Source organism: Chroicocephalus ridibundus, chromosome 2, assembly GCF_963924245.1.
Source record: "Chroicocephalus ridibundus chromosome 2, bChrRid1.1, whole genome shotgun sequence".
NCBI lineage: Eukaryota > Metazoa > Chordata > Aves > Charadriiformes > Laridae > Chroicocephalus > Chroicocephalus ridibundus.
The window spans coordinates 111,606,122-111,621,075 of record NC_086285.1 but is presented as its reverse complement, the minus strand read 5'-3'; the positions used below and the strand labels follow the sequence as shown (position 1 = coordinate 111,621,075).

The following is a 14,954-nucleotide window of genomic DNA, read 5'->3' as shown; positions in this document are numbered from 1 at the left end:
TATTAGGTTGCAGACTGTCTCTTCCAGGGATATCAGGGATGTCTCGGCTAGGAACAAGGCTGTTTTCTGCCTTTTCCCTTCCCAGGCATGAATCCATACATTTCCGAGCACGCGCATGAGCCTCTTACATCTTCACTGCTTTTTTTTTTTTTTTTTCCTCCCTCTCCCCTCCCTCCTACACGCCCCAAAATACCCCCGTATTTTTTTACTTCTTTCCCCCCCCCGCCCCCATTCGAGAGGTACATTGTATTTTACTCGCTGGGTGATTATCCTTGGCAGAAGTTTTAGGGATTTAGGGATGTCCCCCTTGCACGTGGCAGGGATCCCTGTCGCCCGGCAGGTGTCACTGTGGGCTGCGCGGCTGGGGGGGGAGGCGGGGGGGGGGGGGGGGAGAGGGAGCGGGGGGAGGGGCGTCCGCCCCTCCCCCCGCTCCCTCTCCCCCCCCCCCCCCCGCCTCCCCCCCCCGTCCGCCGGAGCCAGACTCGCTGCAGACAGGCGGCAGCCAGCGGAGCGGGCAGGGCGGGGAGGGAGGGAGGGAGGGAGGGGGGGGGAGGCTGGGGATGAGTTGGAGGCAGGCAGAGCTTCAGCGCAGGGAGAGAGGCTGCCGGAGACAGGCAGGGGGAGGCGGCGAGGCGCCCCGTCCGCTCCGGAGGAGGAGGAGGAGGCCAGCCCGGCCGCTGAGGAGAGCGGCGGGGGGCCGGGGGGGGAGGTGAGTGAGCGCGGCCGGGGAACGGGCTTCGGGGGGGAGGTGTCGCCGCGGCGGAAAGTGACGGGGAAAGTGCGGGGAGGCCCCGAGTTTGAAGGTCTGCGGAGGGGACGAGGCGGCGGCTGCCGGGGTCTCCGGCGGCGCCGGGTGCCCCTGGCTCCCCCCCGGGGCCGGGGTGAGCGCGTCCCTCCGCGCCCGCCTTTCTCCCCCTCAGGTGAGGCGTTGAGGGGGCGTCGGGCGGCCGTTGGCGGTGACAGGTAACGCCGCTAGCGGGGGGGTGTGTGGGGGCGGCCTGGGTGCCCCGCCGCCTCCCTGCTGCCCCGCCTGGCCGGGGGAGAAGCCGGACCGGCAGCCCTGCGGGGAGAGCCGGAGCTCGGCAGGGGAGGCGGCGGCGGGCAGGGCGCCGGGGAAGAGGGAGGGTTGGGCGGCACGTCCTCTCCGGCTGCTCCCGAGTCAAATACTTCCAGCTCCGTCTGGACGACGCTCACCTCCCCTCAGGATCGGTGTAAGGCAGCACCGGCGGAACGGCCCCGGCACGCTGCGTCCCGCCCGGCCCCGCCGGAGGCGGGGGGAGAGCCCAGCGGGGATGTCCGAGCTGGGAGAGCAGCGGCTCCAAGGCAGGCAACTTTTACAGGCAGCAAAAGCAGCAGTGTGGCTGCCGGGCTCACGCAGAAATGACCTATATTTAATGAAGCGCCTTATGTTTATTGTATTTTTTTATTAAAAAGTTTATTAGGCGAAGTCTAGCTTTGCCGATCCGTATCTGATGCCCGCTTGCATCGTTTGTGTTGAATATGTGCATCCCAAATTTCTGAATGGTGTGCCAGGTTTTCCATCGTGTGGGTGGGTAGGTAGTTATGCGGTCGGTTATGATTCGATACTTGCTGAAGAGACAAACAGACCGTTGTGTGTAGGTTTAAATTGACTAAAGAATAAACAGGAAGCAGGCAAAATGCAAAACTATTTTTTTTTTTTTTTTTAAAATCTTAAATGAACACTTAGAACACTAAAGGTTTTAGTGGGACTGTATTGTTCAGAGCCTTTTCTGAGTAGCAATTGGTGGTTGTGCAAGAGAACAGAAATCTGGTGAATAATTATATAGCACTAGAAATAATGTTTGGTGTTATGAAAGTTTATTGATCTAAGACACCAGCGTCATCTTGTCAGGAAGGAAAACTCTTAAGAGATTTTTCTGTTCTTAGAAACAAAAAACTTGCATTAAAATGTTTGTGGACTGGAAAGGTGCATCACCATGAAGAGTGAATTGTATGCAGCATTGTACATCTGAGGTTAGCCAAAAAGGGAGAACGTTTTTGCCAGTAAGAAAGCCCAGGGGGCAATTACTGGTAGGCATAGGTGAGGTAAGAACGTAGATGCTGCATAAATACAGCAATGTTCCTTTCTGGAGAGTGTCTTTTGGTTTTCATCCTTCAACCCCTGAGTATTGTTGGTTAGACCAAACTTTTATTCTTCCTTACAATTTCATTTCTTGGGTAATGTTTTAAGAAATCTACTCTTTGCAGCAATACAGAGTTGTTTAAATAACGTATGATGCACTGTTGAGTGGAGTTGAATAACTGTGTGTGTGGTGCACATGTGTATGGATCCACTAATGAGAATATAAATATTATGGCTTCGTGCCTGTAAATAGAAGGGCAAGTTTTGCTGGAAAACCAGTGCGCTACTGGGAAGCAGCCTAATAAGCAACATCCCGTTGTCTGCATTAGCTGAAATAGTGATGGTACTCTGAACATCTATATCTGTACTCATGTTTTAGTACCAGGCATTAAGTTACCGTGTTGCATAAAGTGACTAGCATGACGAGAACTTAAATTGGAAGGCATCAACTATATGCAGTTACATACAGAAGGAAAAATACATCTTTTAATATACTCTGTGTCTATAGTAGCGTGTTTAATTATGATTCTTAGGTACATGAAGATGATTGTTGCATACACATAAGGCATATCAGTATTCTCCAGTAAATTCAGATTGCTTGTGCGGGCCTAAATGATGATAAATGTGTAACACAGAATGAGTTAACAATGTGAGACAGTGTATTTCAGACCATTGGTTTATGTTAATTGAAGCATTGCAGGCAGTAGGCAGCATTTGACTATGAAGTTTGAATTCAGTCTTCAGCATCTTAGACTTGTTACAAGAAAACTTGGAGAAGTAGAAACAAATTGGGATTCAGAATTGAGGCACAGTTGTATTAAGTTTGGTAAACTTAAAACTATTGAACAGTAGCTTAATCTCAGAATGTAGAACTAACCTGTCCCTTTGTTATTTTGACGTAGATAAAATGCCACTTTCTCTGCATAGGACATTGAAGGTGAGACTTGAAAAGATGAGTTGTTAGTTTCCTGTGCAGTGAAAGTACCATGTTTTTTTGCGGGGGAGTGGGAAGGGGAGGAGAGAGAGAGAAGTTTCCTCTCTGACTTTATTGACCAAAATGTAGTCTTCTTTTTCACAGCTGCCCTGCCGTACTCTGTCTAGTGGCTGCTGCCCGTCCACCAAGAACTGGTTGCATTTAAGCGATGCTGTTTAAAATAATTTGGAACACTTTCAGGATGTGATGTGCCAGAAAGAAGTAAATGATTATTGAAATAATAGAAAGGTATCTTACCAATAATTTAACTCAATATCATCTTTAAGAGGAATGAAGTGTTAAAAAGTGCATGCTTGCCCACCAACTCTTGCATGGGCAGGAATCGTTGTTGCATTTAACTTGTGAGCGGTCTTAGAAAAGTTTGGGTTTTTTTTTTTTCTGTCTGGAATTTCTAATAGTTTAAAACAGCTCTTTGCAAGTGAATTGCCAGTTATGGAATACAAATACTTCTAGGAGTTTAGAGATGAATTTTTCTGCAGATTGGTTCTGTGGTAACCGTGAAATTCTTCAATGGCACCAAGCTAGTATCAGCTGCTCGTTAAAGGCACTGATGCCAGAACAGTGGTGCTTCAGTTGCTGGGAATCCAACCCTGTAGTGAAATGATTCATACATACACATTTTCTTTTCTCAGTTGACAGCTATTTTTAAGAATAGCTGTCTTGCCTGGAAGGTTGATATCTAAGCAAAGGCAGCCTACATAGCTAAAAACTTCTTTCCCACCAAACACAATCTTATTTTTGTCAGACTTTAATATGTACATTAAAGCATTTAAATTGACTTGATTTTAATTTATTCTTGTTAAATCTCTGGTGCTGATTGGTCATTATAAAGGGATTGCGACATTTTGGAGCTGCTGTCAGGAAGGCAGCAATTTTTTGGACAAACCAAGATGATGAGTTTGAAGTAAATGTGAGTTTGAAGCAATTTCTAATAATAATAGATAGCGATATCTAAATGATAGCAGATTACCTGAATAATTTATTGAAATGAATGGGATTCACTAGATGTAGAAGTCTGCAGAAACAGTCTCAGAATGAAATAATAACATATTTGTCCAATGCAGTTTAACTTTTTCTATGTGCTGTACAGGAGGAATATTCCAGTGTTGGAAAACTATTGACCTTTTTTTTCATTGTGTTCTTCTGAACCTTGTATTTAAAAGATAAATTTAAGTTTTTTGTTTAAGAGATGAGTTTTGTTTGCTTACTCCTGAGACTGTCAGTTGAGTAATAGTAACTGTAAGGGGACTGTGGTAGAAAGAATGCTTAGAGGTGAATAAGGGTGATCACAACATTGTAGCATGTTCTGTACTTCATGCTGGCAAAATGTCTCTGTATTCATCATCTATTTATTTAATATAAGCATTTCAGTAGTGTATGCTTTGATTTAGCATATTTGCATGTAGATGATATGTACGATATATGTATACGATATATATATGATAAATGTATATGAGTTTTACTAAATGTTTTTTCTTATTGTTTAGTTAACCAATGGAAATTTGCATGTACCCAGATCTCCATTCATTATTACTTGGCATAATAATGGATAAATTTAATCTTTCCAATTAAGGTTATTATGGTCATAAGAGACAAGGGAATGAAAATGAATAATTTTCTTGATGTTGTGCTGTGTCTGTGTTGTTCATATCTGCCTTCTTTTTCTCTAAAATCCTACTACAGGCAGCACTCTCACCTTTTAAACTGTGTTTGGACAATCCTGCTCTACATTAGACTTCTTTCGGATAGGAGGCAGAAATTAAGAACAGTTTAAATGCAGTTTCTCTTCTTATTGCCGATGGAGAGCTTTCTTAGATTTGAAGTAAGTTTTCTTTGTGCCAAATGGTTGACTTTTCTAGAATAAAATCTCTCCTAGGGTATGCAAAAAGTCCTCTGGTTAATATATTGGCATTCCCAGAACCCACTAAAACTTAGGCAGGTTGCCAGACACCACTTAATGAGGATGCCGAATGTCTGGCACAAATCTGCATGAAAACCAGCAAAGAAGCTGGGGGTGGAAGTGCGTGCGGTAGGGAGAGGGGCTGGGAAGGCGACACATCCACACCCATGATTTATTTTTAATGTCTGCATTTTTGCAGCGAAACTGATCAGAAAGCCCTTACCACTGCATTTTGAAAGCTCATTGGGCACAGGAGTCTGGATGCTCCCAAGCGAGGTAGCGGTGTTCTCATAGGAACATAGTTTCACTGTGAAAGTAATTTATGATTGAGGGGGGTTACTTTTTGAGGAGAGCACCAAAAGAGAATGGGAAATGATAGTGATTTTATGTTTTATTATCTGCTAAAACTGAAAAGCATTTGAAAATGTTGTTAGACAATTTAAGGGACAGTGGAAGTCAGTGATTGCCAGCATCCACACAGAAAGGCTGTTAAAGTTACATGGCAGGGATAAATAAGCTACTGCTGCAAGAATACTTATGCTCAGCATAAACCTGTGGTGTGTGGCTCTGCCTGATGCTGCTGTGCATGTTTTCCTACATGTTAAGTAGAATTGCAGGTGTAATAGGTTCTCTGATGGCTAGATGACTGTTTAAAAAAAAACCCTAGTCATATAATAAGCTGAGGCATTTTTCCATTAGAATGCCATTAGAAACAGAGTATATTGTTTTGTGTTGAATCAAATGTTTAGTCTTAAAGTTTGAAACTGATTAAGCAAACATAGTTATATTCTGAATTGAATGTTATTTCAGACATGTAAAGCACTAACATTTTCAGCATTTTTTCCCAGGCTTTAGTCTCTCCTCCACCCAGTTAAGAAAGCATTACTCCTATGTAGACAAATTTATAAATAGACATTTGGTTGATAGGCGTGACTAAAAATACATATTTTATTTTTTTTTCCAAAATAATTCTAATAGGATTTTTGCACATGGCTGAATTCGGAAATATATGTTCTTGTTAATTGCTTTTCAGTATAAGTTTCAGTTGTGTATTTTACAGTTTTGGAGAACTATTCATCTTACAAGGAATTTTACTGACTAGGATAGTGAAACCTACTTAATGTGTACTTTTGGGTCGGACTAAATTGTAATCCAGATGCTACTGTTTGGTTTCACTAAGATGAGATGATAAATGAAAATACTGAAGGCATTGGACTTTAATGCTGATTGCAGTTGCAAAAAGGACAAGTGGTATTTTGACAGTTGTATGGGGATCTTTGCAAAGTTTTGTCTGTGTTGACAGTGACTCCTAGCTGTCTATGGGACAGGGAGAACAAGTGGTGAGAGTGGTGGACATTTGTACCTACGTTTTTAAACTAGCATGTGTTTAGGATTAGGTCTAAAAGGCAGGACAACATCTAGAAAAGATACACTGCTCAAATGCTGCACATGAGATGGACTGGGTTGATGAAGTGTCTGTAGGAATTTCATTGTGTTTCCATCTCCTACTGCTCTTGATTTCTTCCATGCTAAACACCCTGGTACCCTTTTTGTTGAAAACTGATAATCAATCTGCTTCTGAAAAAACATAGTCACAATATCAAACTTGCTGTTGCCTGTAAAAGATGAGCTTGTAGATTCCTATTCTTTTTGTATTCAGTATTTCAGTTTGTTCCTATGTTCTGAAATTGTCTGTAAAAGACGTACTGGCTTCTAGGGAATGCGCTTTTTTGAATGTTTGTGTGATAAGTATTGTGAAGTTTGGATGATTCTGTCTTAGTTTTTGACCACTGAATGTATTTAAGTCATGATCTTAGAGGGCAGTACAACATTCTGTTAGAGTTCCTGTTAGAACAGATGTTAATGCTTAATAAAGTAAAATCTAGACTCTCTCCCACATCTAGAGAAGGCTGGGAAATGGTGTTTTCTTCTGGATAAACCCAGATTTTTACTGAGAATTCTAAAATAAGAGTTGACTCATCTGCCTAGTATTATCTAGCATATGTCAGTATAAGGCTACTATGTTTTGTCTTTAATTTTCAGCATCCGGTACTTGGAAGTATCTTCGGTACTCTGGTTTTTTAAACGCAAGTTCCACTCTTCTTGGTTTCAAAGATTATTAGAAGGAAAACATGTGATTCTTTTTTAATTACCTTTTTATGTTGTGTAGCTGAGCCTATTATTTTGGTTTCTCACACCTGTAACCTACTTGTTCTCCATTTCATAGAGGGAAAGGAGGGGGCAGTCTGTGACTGAGATATGGAGCAATCTCTTTAATAACCACCTTCTTCCACTGAGACTTCCGTGAAATTTTTAGTGTGTGTTAATTAAGAGTGATGCATTATTACTTTGGACTTGTAAACACCTTCAAACATTCCATTAGGTGTTAATGACACATGAAGCAAGAATTAATATGAATTTGTTAGTCCTATATCTGCTAGGGATGTACGGTATGTAATTGCCTAAATGTAGCAGTGTTTCTTAAACTGTTGGGTGTAAAAGGTATTGCTTCATTTTCTGCTTTTGCTTAACCATTAGTTATTGAGTCTAGTGATGCCAATTTGTAGAGGGTATTATGTAGAATTTTAACTGGATGTTTCCCATGGTTTGCCTGGGATTTTCGTAAGGCAAAAGTGAGTTGCCTGGCTTTTGCCCTGTGGGTCAGAGTTGAGGAGCATAGCAGAAGGTGTGGGAGAGAAGATGTGAGGAATGCTTATAAATAACCTAACTTAATCTCCATAGCTGTTGAACTGGCACCTTCTGTGAAATACCAATTTGGTGTGTGGTGTTCTCCTATAATTTCACCTTAATGGATGACTGATTTTCTAGGTTTCACTTAACTGGTGTTAAGCAAACTGAAACCAAATATTTGTAAAAAAAAAAATAAATAATATGTGCAGATAAGAGAATACTCCTGAGTTCAAGATTGCACCTGGTCATATAAAAGCTAGATTTGGGCAGACTAATAGCCTCTGTTGGCCAGTGCAGGTTCCTCACCAGACTTGTAAGGATAGTGGAAGTGGAGAGGAAGGGGATTCTGTGAATATTTCCAACACAGATGTTTTCTGTGTTTGTGACCCTTTCACGTTCCTCTTACTAATAACCTTCCTAGTAGGTTTTTAGAAACAGCACATTTGAGATTAACTTTTTGCAAGTGCTCAATTTTCATTTTAAATGTTTTAAATTATGAGTTATCCTTATTTAATGGGGAAGCCGAACATGTGATGTATCTATCCAATCAAACCAGCTTGCATTATGTTGAATACAGGTACTTTTTGGTGCCGACTTTCACATAGATTATAATAATAAAAAAATTTAAAAAGCTACCATCTGTTGATGAACAGAAATACTGCCAATGTTTGTCAAATGCGTACATTATCTGACCTGTTCTACTTAACACCTTATGGCAAAGCTTTCTCATCAAAGCACTTTACAAATATCTTTATTCTTACAGTGCCTCATTAGATTAGATTGATAACAACGGTGGTATCACTTTTTAATGTTTGGATTAACGTACCAAGGGTTAGGGCGATAAACATCTCTTTAGTTGCAAGAGGAAATCACCTGCAGTGGGTATAGAGATGAAGATTCTAACTCACAGCTGAAGGTGAAAGTCACTGTTTGTGTTCTAATGATCTTTAGAGCCTTGTGATGAAAATGACCAGAATAGTGTAAAGTTTCTACATCGAAAGCTGCAATAATCTATGTCGATAGGTGTCCTTTTTTTCATAGGTGGTGGGTGGACAAGTAGGTAAATTTCAAGAAAGAGCTATCACAGTGCTGATGTGTGTTTGTGCTGATAATGCACAGTAATGAGTTATGAAGCACTTGGTCCATGTTGCTTTTTAATTTTGCTTGAAAAAACCTAAAAACATAGCAAACCAAGAGGAATTAAAAGAAATACAGAGAGGAAAAAGAGAGCCTCTATGGATTGTAGAGTGGGAGTTAGATGTGTAAGATATTCTGAAAGTGTCCTTTGAAACGATGAGTTCTTTCTTCAGTTGAATATGCAACCAGCTACAGACTCTGCCGTTTCCCATTCCCTGTTTTCCCCTGGATGTTGTTAGAGGTTGGAGATAAAAGCCTTTAATCATGTCTACATGGAGACAGCAAAGCAAATCACTTGAAGTGTCGAGTCAAGATGTATATGTTGAAGTATGTTACACTTGTGTGTGAATGCTGTGTCGAATATAGAACAGCCTTATATATTTAGCTTGAATCAATCAAAGGTCATTTTACATCTGAAGGAGAACATCATTCAGAACATAAGTTAAATTACAGTGATCTAAAACCATCTGTGTATGAATGAGAGCCTCTTGACATAGATGTTTACCATGCTTTAACTTCAGCATTTTATACTGTACTTGATTTATCTCAGCTTTCCTTCGCGTTGCTTGTTATTGATCAGTTTTTGTGATGCTGCTATTGAGGCATCTTAGATCGAGCTAATTGCAGACTTTCAAGTGAACATAATTTTGTCAGAAAATACGAATCATTAATATGTTTCATTGCAGATATTTTTGATTTGACATACTTTCACTGAAATCAAAATAAGACACAACCTCTCTGATTCCTGGCGAACTGTGTTCTGGCCGGAGGCCTGGTGTTTTCAGGGTCATCAGTGTGGAGCTAAACTGCCAAGGATCCTCTTTTGTGACCGTGGACACTGTGTTTCTAGGAACATGTGGTTTCCTGCATGAGAAGTCTGCTGCAAAGTCAAGGACCGAAGAAATCCCTATGGACCCACCATGGATTTGGGGACCTGCAGTGATCCTCTTTATCTACATACTGAAACTGACAGTTCTCCAAAGAGTAAAACTTAGAAAAAACAAACAACCCCAAACAAACAAACAACCCCTCCCCCAACCTGTATTTGACAGTTGTAAAACTGAAGCCTTCAGTTGTTAGGAAATTTGGAGATTTTTGGGCTTTGAGACAAATTAATAATATTAGAAAATATTCTTGCAGCCCAGAAAGTGGCTAGTTCTGGCCTGAGCTGTGTTTCATTACGCTTTCATGGATACCAATTAATATCTTTCGTCCCCTTTCTTTTCAATCTGAAGGCGTACCTCAGGAGAACCAAAGCCTGTGTTTCCTAAAGGCTTTAATTTACCCTTTGTCTTGTCAGCCCTGACCCAGTGGTTTGCAAGTTGCACTTCCCTGTGTCTTGCATAGGAAGACTCACATAAAGGGAAAGACTATCTTGAAGTTCTGATATTCTGAGAGGTTAAAATGAACGATGAAGCGTATAATCTTCCAGGTTCTGAGAAAGAAGGGAGATAGTTGTCATCTTATTTTTCTGTGTTTGTCCAGCTGAATTTGTCTCCCCAGGGGGACAGTTGTATTGCAGAGAAGAGGAACTATCCAGTCAAAGTAGTTGCAGATGCAGTTCGTATAGCTGGAAATTCTGTTCTAGCTGTGCCCTTGTCTAAGTGATGCTTACAAAATTGAGGCTTTTCCTGGACATTAATGTTGAGGTCTGTGATGTGATGGAGATAGAGATTGTATTATTTCTCTAAAGAGGAAGAGGATACCTTTATCTCTTTATTTATAAACATTCTATTTTATAAGATGATTCAAGGATTGTTGTATTTTCCTTATAAGAAAAACCTTGTGAATTTTCAGTTGTCCTAGAAGATAAAAGCCCTGCTAAAAGCTGTGAATGCAAACTTGGGAGCAACTTTGATTTCAATACATGGAAATGATAGTATGGTTGAAGATACTGAAAGCACAAGTGTTCCTTTAGAAAATGAAGAGACAGATGAGTTACGATATATTATCTGTTGTATGTTTAACTGATGGTTCCAAGATGTTTGCATACTTGTTAAGTTTATGGCCACTGCAGTAGAGGCAGATAGATTTTAGCAGCTTAAGCGTCTCTCTGACTCATGAGTGTACAGAATTCCAAACATATTCCTGGGGTCAGTGAGTTGATTTGGTTTTGAAATTGAGAAGTTTTGTCACAGAGTTATAGTAGTCTTAAAGATCTAACTTTCTTGGTTTACATGGTGTAGCAGATACTAGAGGCAAGAAGAAATACGTAATAAGTCATCTTGCTGATATCTTGGAGACTTAATGTTTGGGTGAAGGGGAAGAGTAAAATTCTCACTGAATGATAAGGTTAGTCTCTTTTCACAGTCTAAAAATGTTAAAAGAATATTTTTTTCCATTTTCTGACCTTGATACACCACAGTCCCCTCGTGTACTTGAGATGTTCTCAGGTGTCTCTGACACCTACAAAAAAACAAATGCTGTATGCAGTTGGTTCTGTTATCTCCCACATATTTCTGCTAGTTTTCCTGTTCGTCCTGCAATTATACTTCTCTCTCTCTCTCTTCCCCCCCACCCCTTAGTCCGTTAGGATACAGACATTTCATAGATGTCATGCATCTGTAATGTCTAAATGGCTTCCTCCTCTTTCCTTTTTCCCCTTCCACCCCAATCAAGACATTCCAGATGGAAGCTCTTTGGTGTCAGTAACAGCTGCACAGCAGATAATTTTTTGCATTGTGAGAGCTGTAATAGTTGTAACTCCATGTACGTAGTTGTGATATACAGTTATGTTGAGGATCTTCCGGTATTTAGGTTTCCACAAGGCTATTCTAATCATCCTTAATAAAGCATTTCCCCCCATTTTCTGTTCCTGGTTTGAAGTAGCTTCTTTCAACAGAAAAAAATTGAGATATTCTGTTGTAGACTTGATTTTTAGGAAGTCTGAATATTTCAGAGCCCTGTGTTGTGATTCAAAAATTGTGCTCCCTTCTTTCATCTCTAGGGTTTATAATAAGGTGTCAGCAGTGATCTAGTCCATCTGGGAACTTGCATCAATGCTTGGGAGAGCCATATGTGTCTGCCTCAAACAAGGCTATAGAAAAGTGTTCCACTAGCAACCAAGATGTCATCCATCTGCTAGACAATCCTGTAGCTAGTTAGCTTAATGACGTATTTATTTGACTAGATGTTTCTGCGTATCAGACTCCAGCTTTCCTCCCTGTTCAAATTAATACCAAAACCTCCGTGCTCTGGAGGAAGAAAAAAAGCTGCCCCTTCTGGAGAATGTCAGGAAGTTTGTGGCTTGATGGGTTTGATCTATTTATCTACTTCAGGATGTTGCGCTCCCAAATTCTAAGTGAGCATATTGTTAGGAGATGGCTCCAGCCTTCATGTGCGGGAGCCCGTGCAGTGCAGGTGTCTGGATGACAGAGGCATCAGCAGACTAGTCGCAAGACCTGGGTGACCTTAGATGCATGTAGAAATCCAATCATGCTGCTACTACTTTAGGGTATTATTTTAGCATACAGAGCTGTGTGAGGATTTCCTCCTGCAGGAGTCAGAGCTGGAATTGTCACGGTAAAAATTTTACACAGCTGCATGGAACAAACCAGATGATTATTTCTCCTGGTTGCTTTAACAGAAATGCCTATTCAAGATTAAGGGGTTCACAGTCTTCAATATATGCGTTCTAGATATTTGTATTCTCAGATGGCCGTGCAAAATCAGAGCTCCAGGAATTGTGGTGGAAATGTACTGTGGGAAGCAAAGCTCTGTGAACTTCAGATATTGCTTGTTCTTACTGTGGTGAAATAGAGCACATCGGGACTGACTGTCATCAATATTTTTTCTTCCCAGCCACTCTATCTCCTGTTTATTTTTAGTCCAAAGAGGCTAAGTCAGTGTTGCAAATTCTAGGCTGATCTGATTTCTAATCTGTCTGTGAGTCAGAGTTGAGTTGAGAAGGGGGCAAAACAACAGGAGAAATGCAAATCTAGATGAAAAGAATGTTTTATGGTAATGGCAATTATATTAATCTGTGTTGAGGCAATCTGGTGAATTTAATGTGGAAAAATGCATGCGTGTGTTTTCAGACAAACCACTATACAATCAGGCCCATCATATCTTGCAAGGGAGTTTACATGCAGCATCACATTGATTTCAGTGGGAATTGAGGGACCATCCTAGCTTTTTCTGAATACAACTGTTTGTTTGGAGCTGACACGTTGCTGTCTACTGAGTTAGGTAAATTTTACCTGACAGACATTGTTCAAAAATTAGTGGACATGGATAAAAATACTTAGTGAACTTCAAGAAAAAATTAATAGTCTGTGCAGGTCCTAAATAAGGCTGAAAAATCGATCTTAAACAGGGCACAGAAAAAACTTGTTTCTTGGCTGTACACTAGAGGCCTCTCTTCATACAGGTGGTAGCAGCTCTGAGCTGAAAAAGAAGGTGAAAGTAAAACCAGGACAGTTCCATGGAGCCATATAGAGTTGTCCAGGCAAAACAGAGATTGAAGAAGTGAACTGTACTCACTCTTGCTTTATCTTCTAATGATACAAAGATAATCATAGAATAACTCAGGTTAGAAGGGACCTGCTGGAGTTCAGCTAGTCCAACCTGCAGTAACAGGACTAAGGCTTTTCTGAAGAAACATTCTTGAATCTAGAAGTTTGTTATTTTGATCTTGATTTTCAAAACTTGATTTTTTTTTTTTTCATGTTTTGAATTGCTTGTATTTGGGCAGAAGTGCAGTAAAGGTGAAGTGGAAGAAAACAAAGTATGAAAAAAGACAACCTTACTTCCAAAGATTCTGAGTAAGTGCCAAAAAAGAGCAAAGTTGACACAAACTCTTGTTGCAAGCAAGAGGAGTTCCCATCTCATGAGTAGCTGGAAGCTGTTGCATGTGTTTAAAGTAATCAACACTGTTTTCTTTCCTTGAGATGTTCTCTTCTAAGTGTTTGCATAATTAGTAAAGAAGCTTGCAGTTTACTTTCTGAGAGGTGAAGCAGCTGACAATTCTTCATTGGTATGAATGTATGTATTTCCGTTTGTATTCCTTTTGCCGCAGGGCTGCTGTCCAGTGTTAAATAAAACACAATCGAAGAATCTTTTCCACATCGTCTTATAAAAACATAGACGTCCTCTCAGAGGTAATTTTCTGATGGGTCAGAGTAACATTGAGTAAGCTTTTGGTGAGATCCCAGATCTTGCTGGAAAGCTTGCTGAATCAAAACTCGATTGTTTTAAAACAGAATGATAAAAGCATGTTTTCCACAAAAATTACATTTATATTGGTTCTTTTGTAGTCTTGTTATGATACCATGGAAAATGAAAGAAAAAAATCATTAGAAAGAAAAGTCATAATGTTATGAAATATTGCAGAATTTCTACCTTGTAAAATGCCTATTTCAGTTTTATTTCATGATTATTGTAATCAAAAGGATACATTACAAGAAATATTTCTGTTTTGATGCATTTGATTTTCTAGTAGGAAACAGATCCACAGGAATACTTCTGACAAGAGCTGAAAACTTCTTGTTTGAAAGCTTTGCTTTGTATTATTTAGTTACATTTGTTTTGAGTTTGTTGTTTTGGTTTTGTTGTTTGTTTTTTTTTTTAAAGTTCCTTTACTTTCTTTGTATTTCCACTGCAAATCTGGAACTTGATTGAGGAGATTACTAAAACTCTGTTGTTCTGATGCTTTATTCATACACAGATATTTGACTTTGGAAGGTCCTTATGCTTGATGCTGAGTGGTTTCTGTTTGACACTATTTTGTGTTACAGTCTTTATGCTACTTAAGTTAAAATAAAAAGGGCTTAGAAAATAAGCAAAAAAGTGTGTCTTTGACTTTCACCTTGAAAGTTTCTTCTGTGAGCTTGACTGTGTGATAGGGAACATTGCAACAGCCACCAGGCTTATTTCAATGCGTCTCAGTGGGTGCTAGACCTGGAATACACAATTAAGGATGGATACAGTGTCTAACTTTAGTAGTGGAACAACCTATAAAGAGTTACCACATCAAAGTCTAACCCACTAGAAATGGTGGATGATACAAAACCACTCACTTTACTTTAAAGTACTTGTTATTTTTGTCTGCCAAAGCAATTAGCCACCTTTTTAATTTCTGTTTAGCTGTCTGATTGCTGACACAGCAGTTTCTTTTTGTTCAAGGTTTT

General features: G+C 40.2%; 1 protein-coding gene across 3 annotated transcripts in view; it reads left to right on the top strand.

The window, feature by feature from the left end:
* The first annotated feature begins 587 nt into the window (after nt 1-587).
* Nucleotides 588-14,954, top strand: part of LDLRAD4 (low density lipoprotein receptor class A domain containing 4) — a 296,688-nt gene continuing 282,321 nt past the window's right edge. For 2 of the 3 annotated variants that reach the window (XM_063326470.1, XM_063326471.1), the window contains exon 1: nt 590-709. The gene's annotated coding sequence lies outside the window, so the exon portion shown is untranslated. Of the gene's footprint in view, nt 710-14,954 lie in introns of all 3 variants that reach the window. The other variant, XM_063326474.1, reaches the window with a different exon arrangement.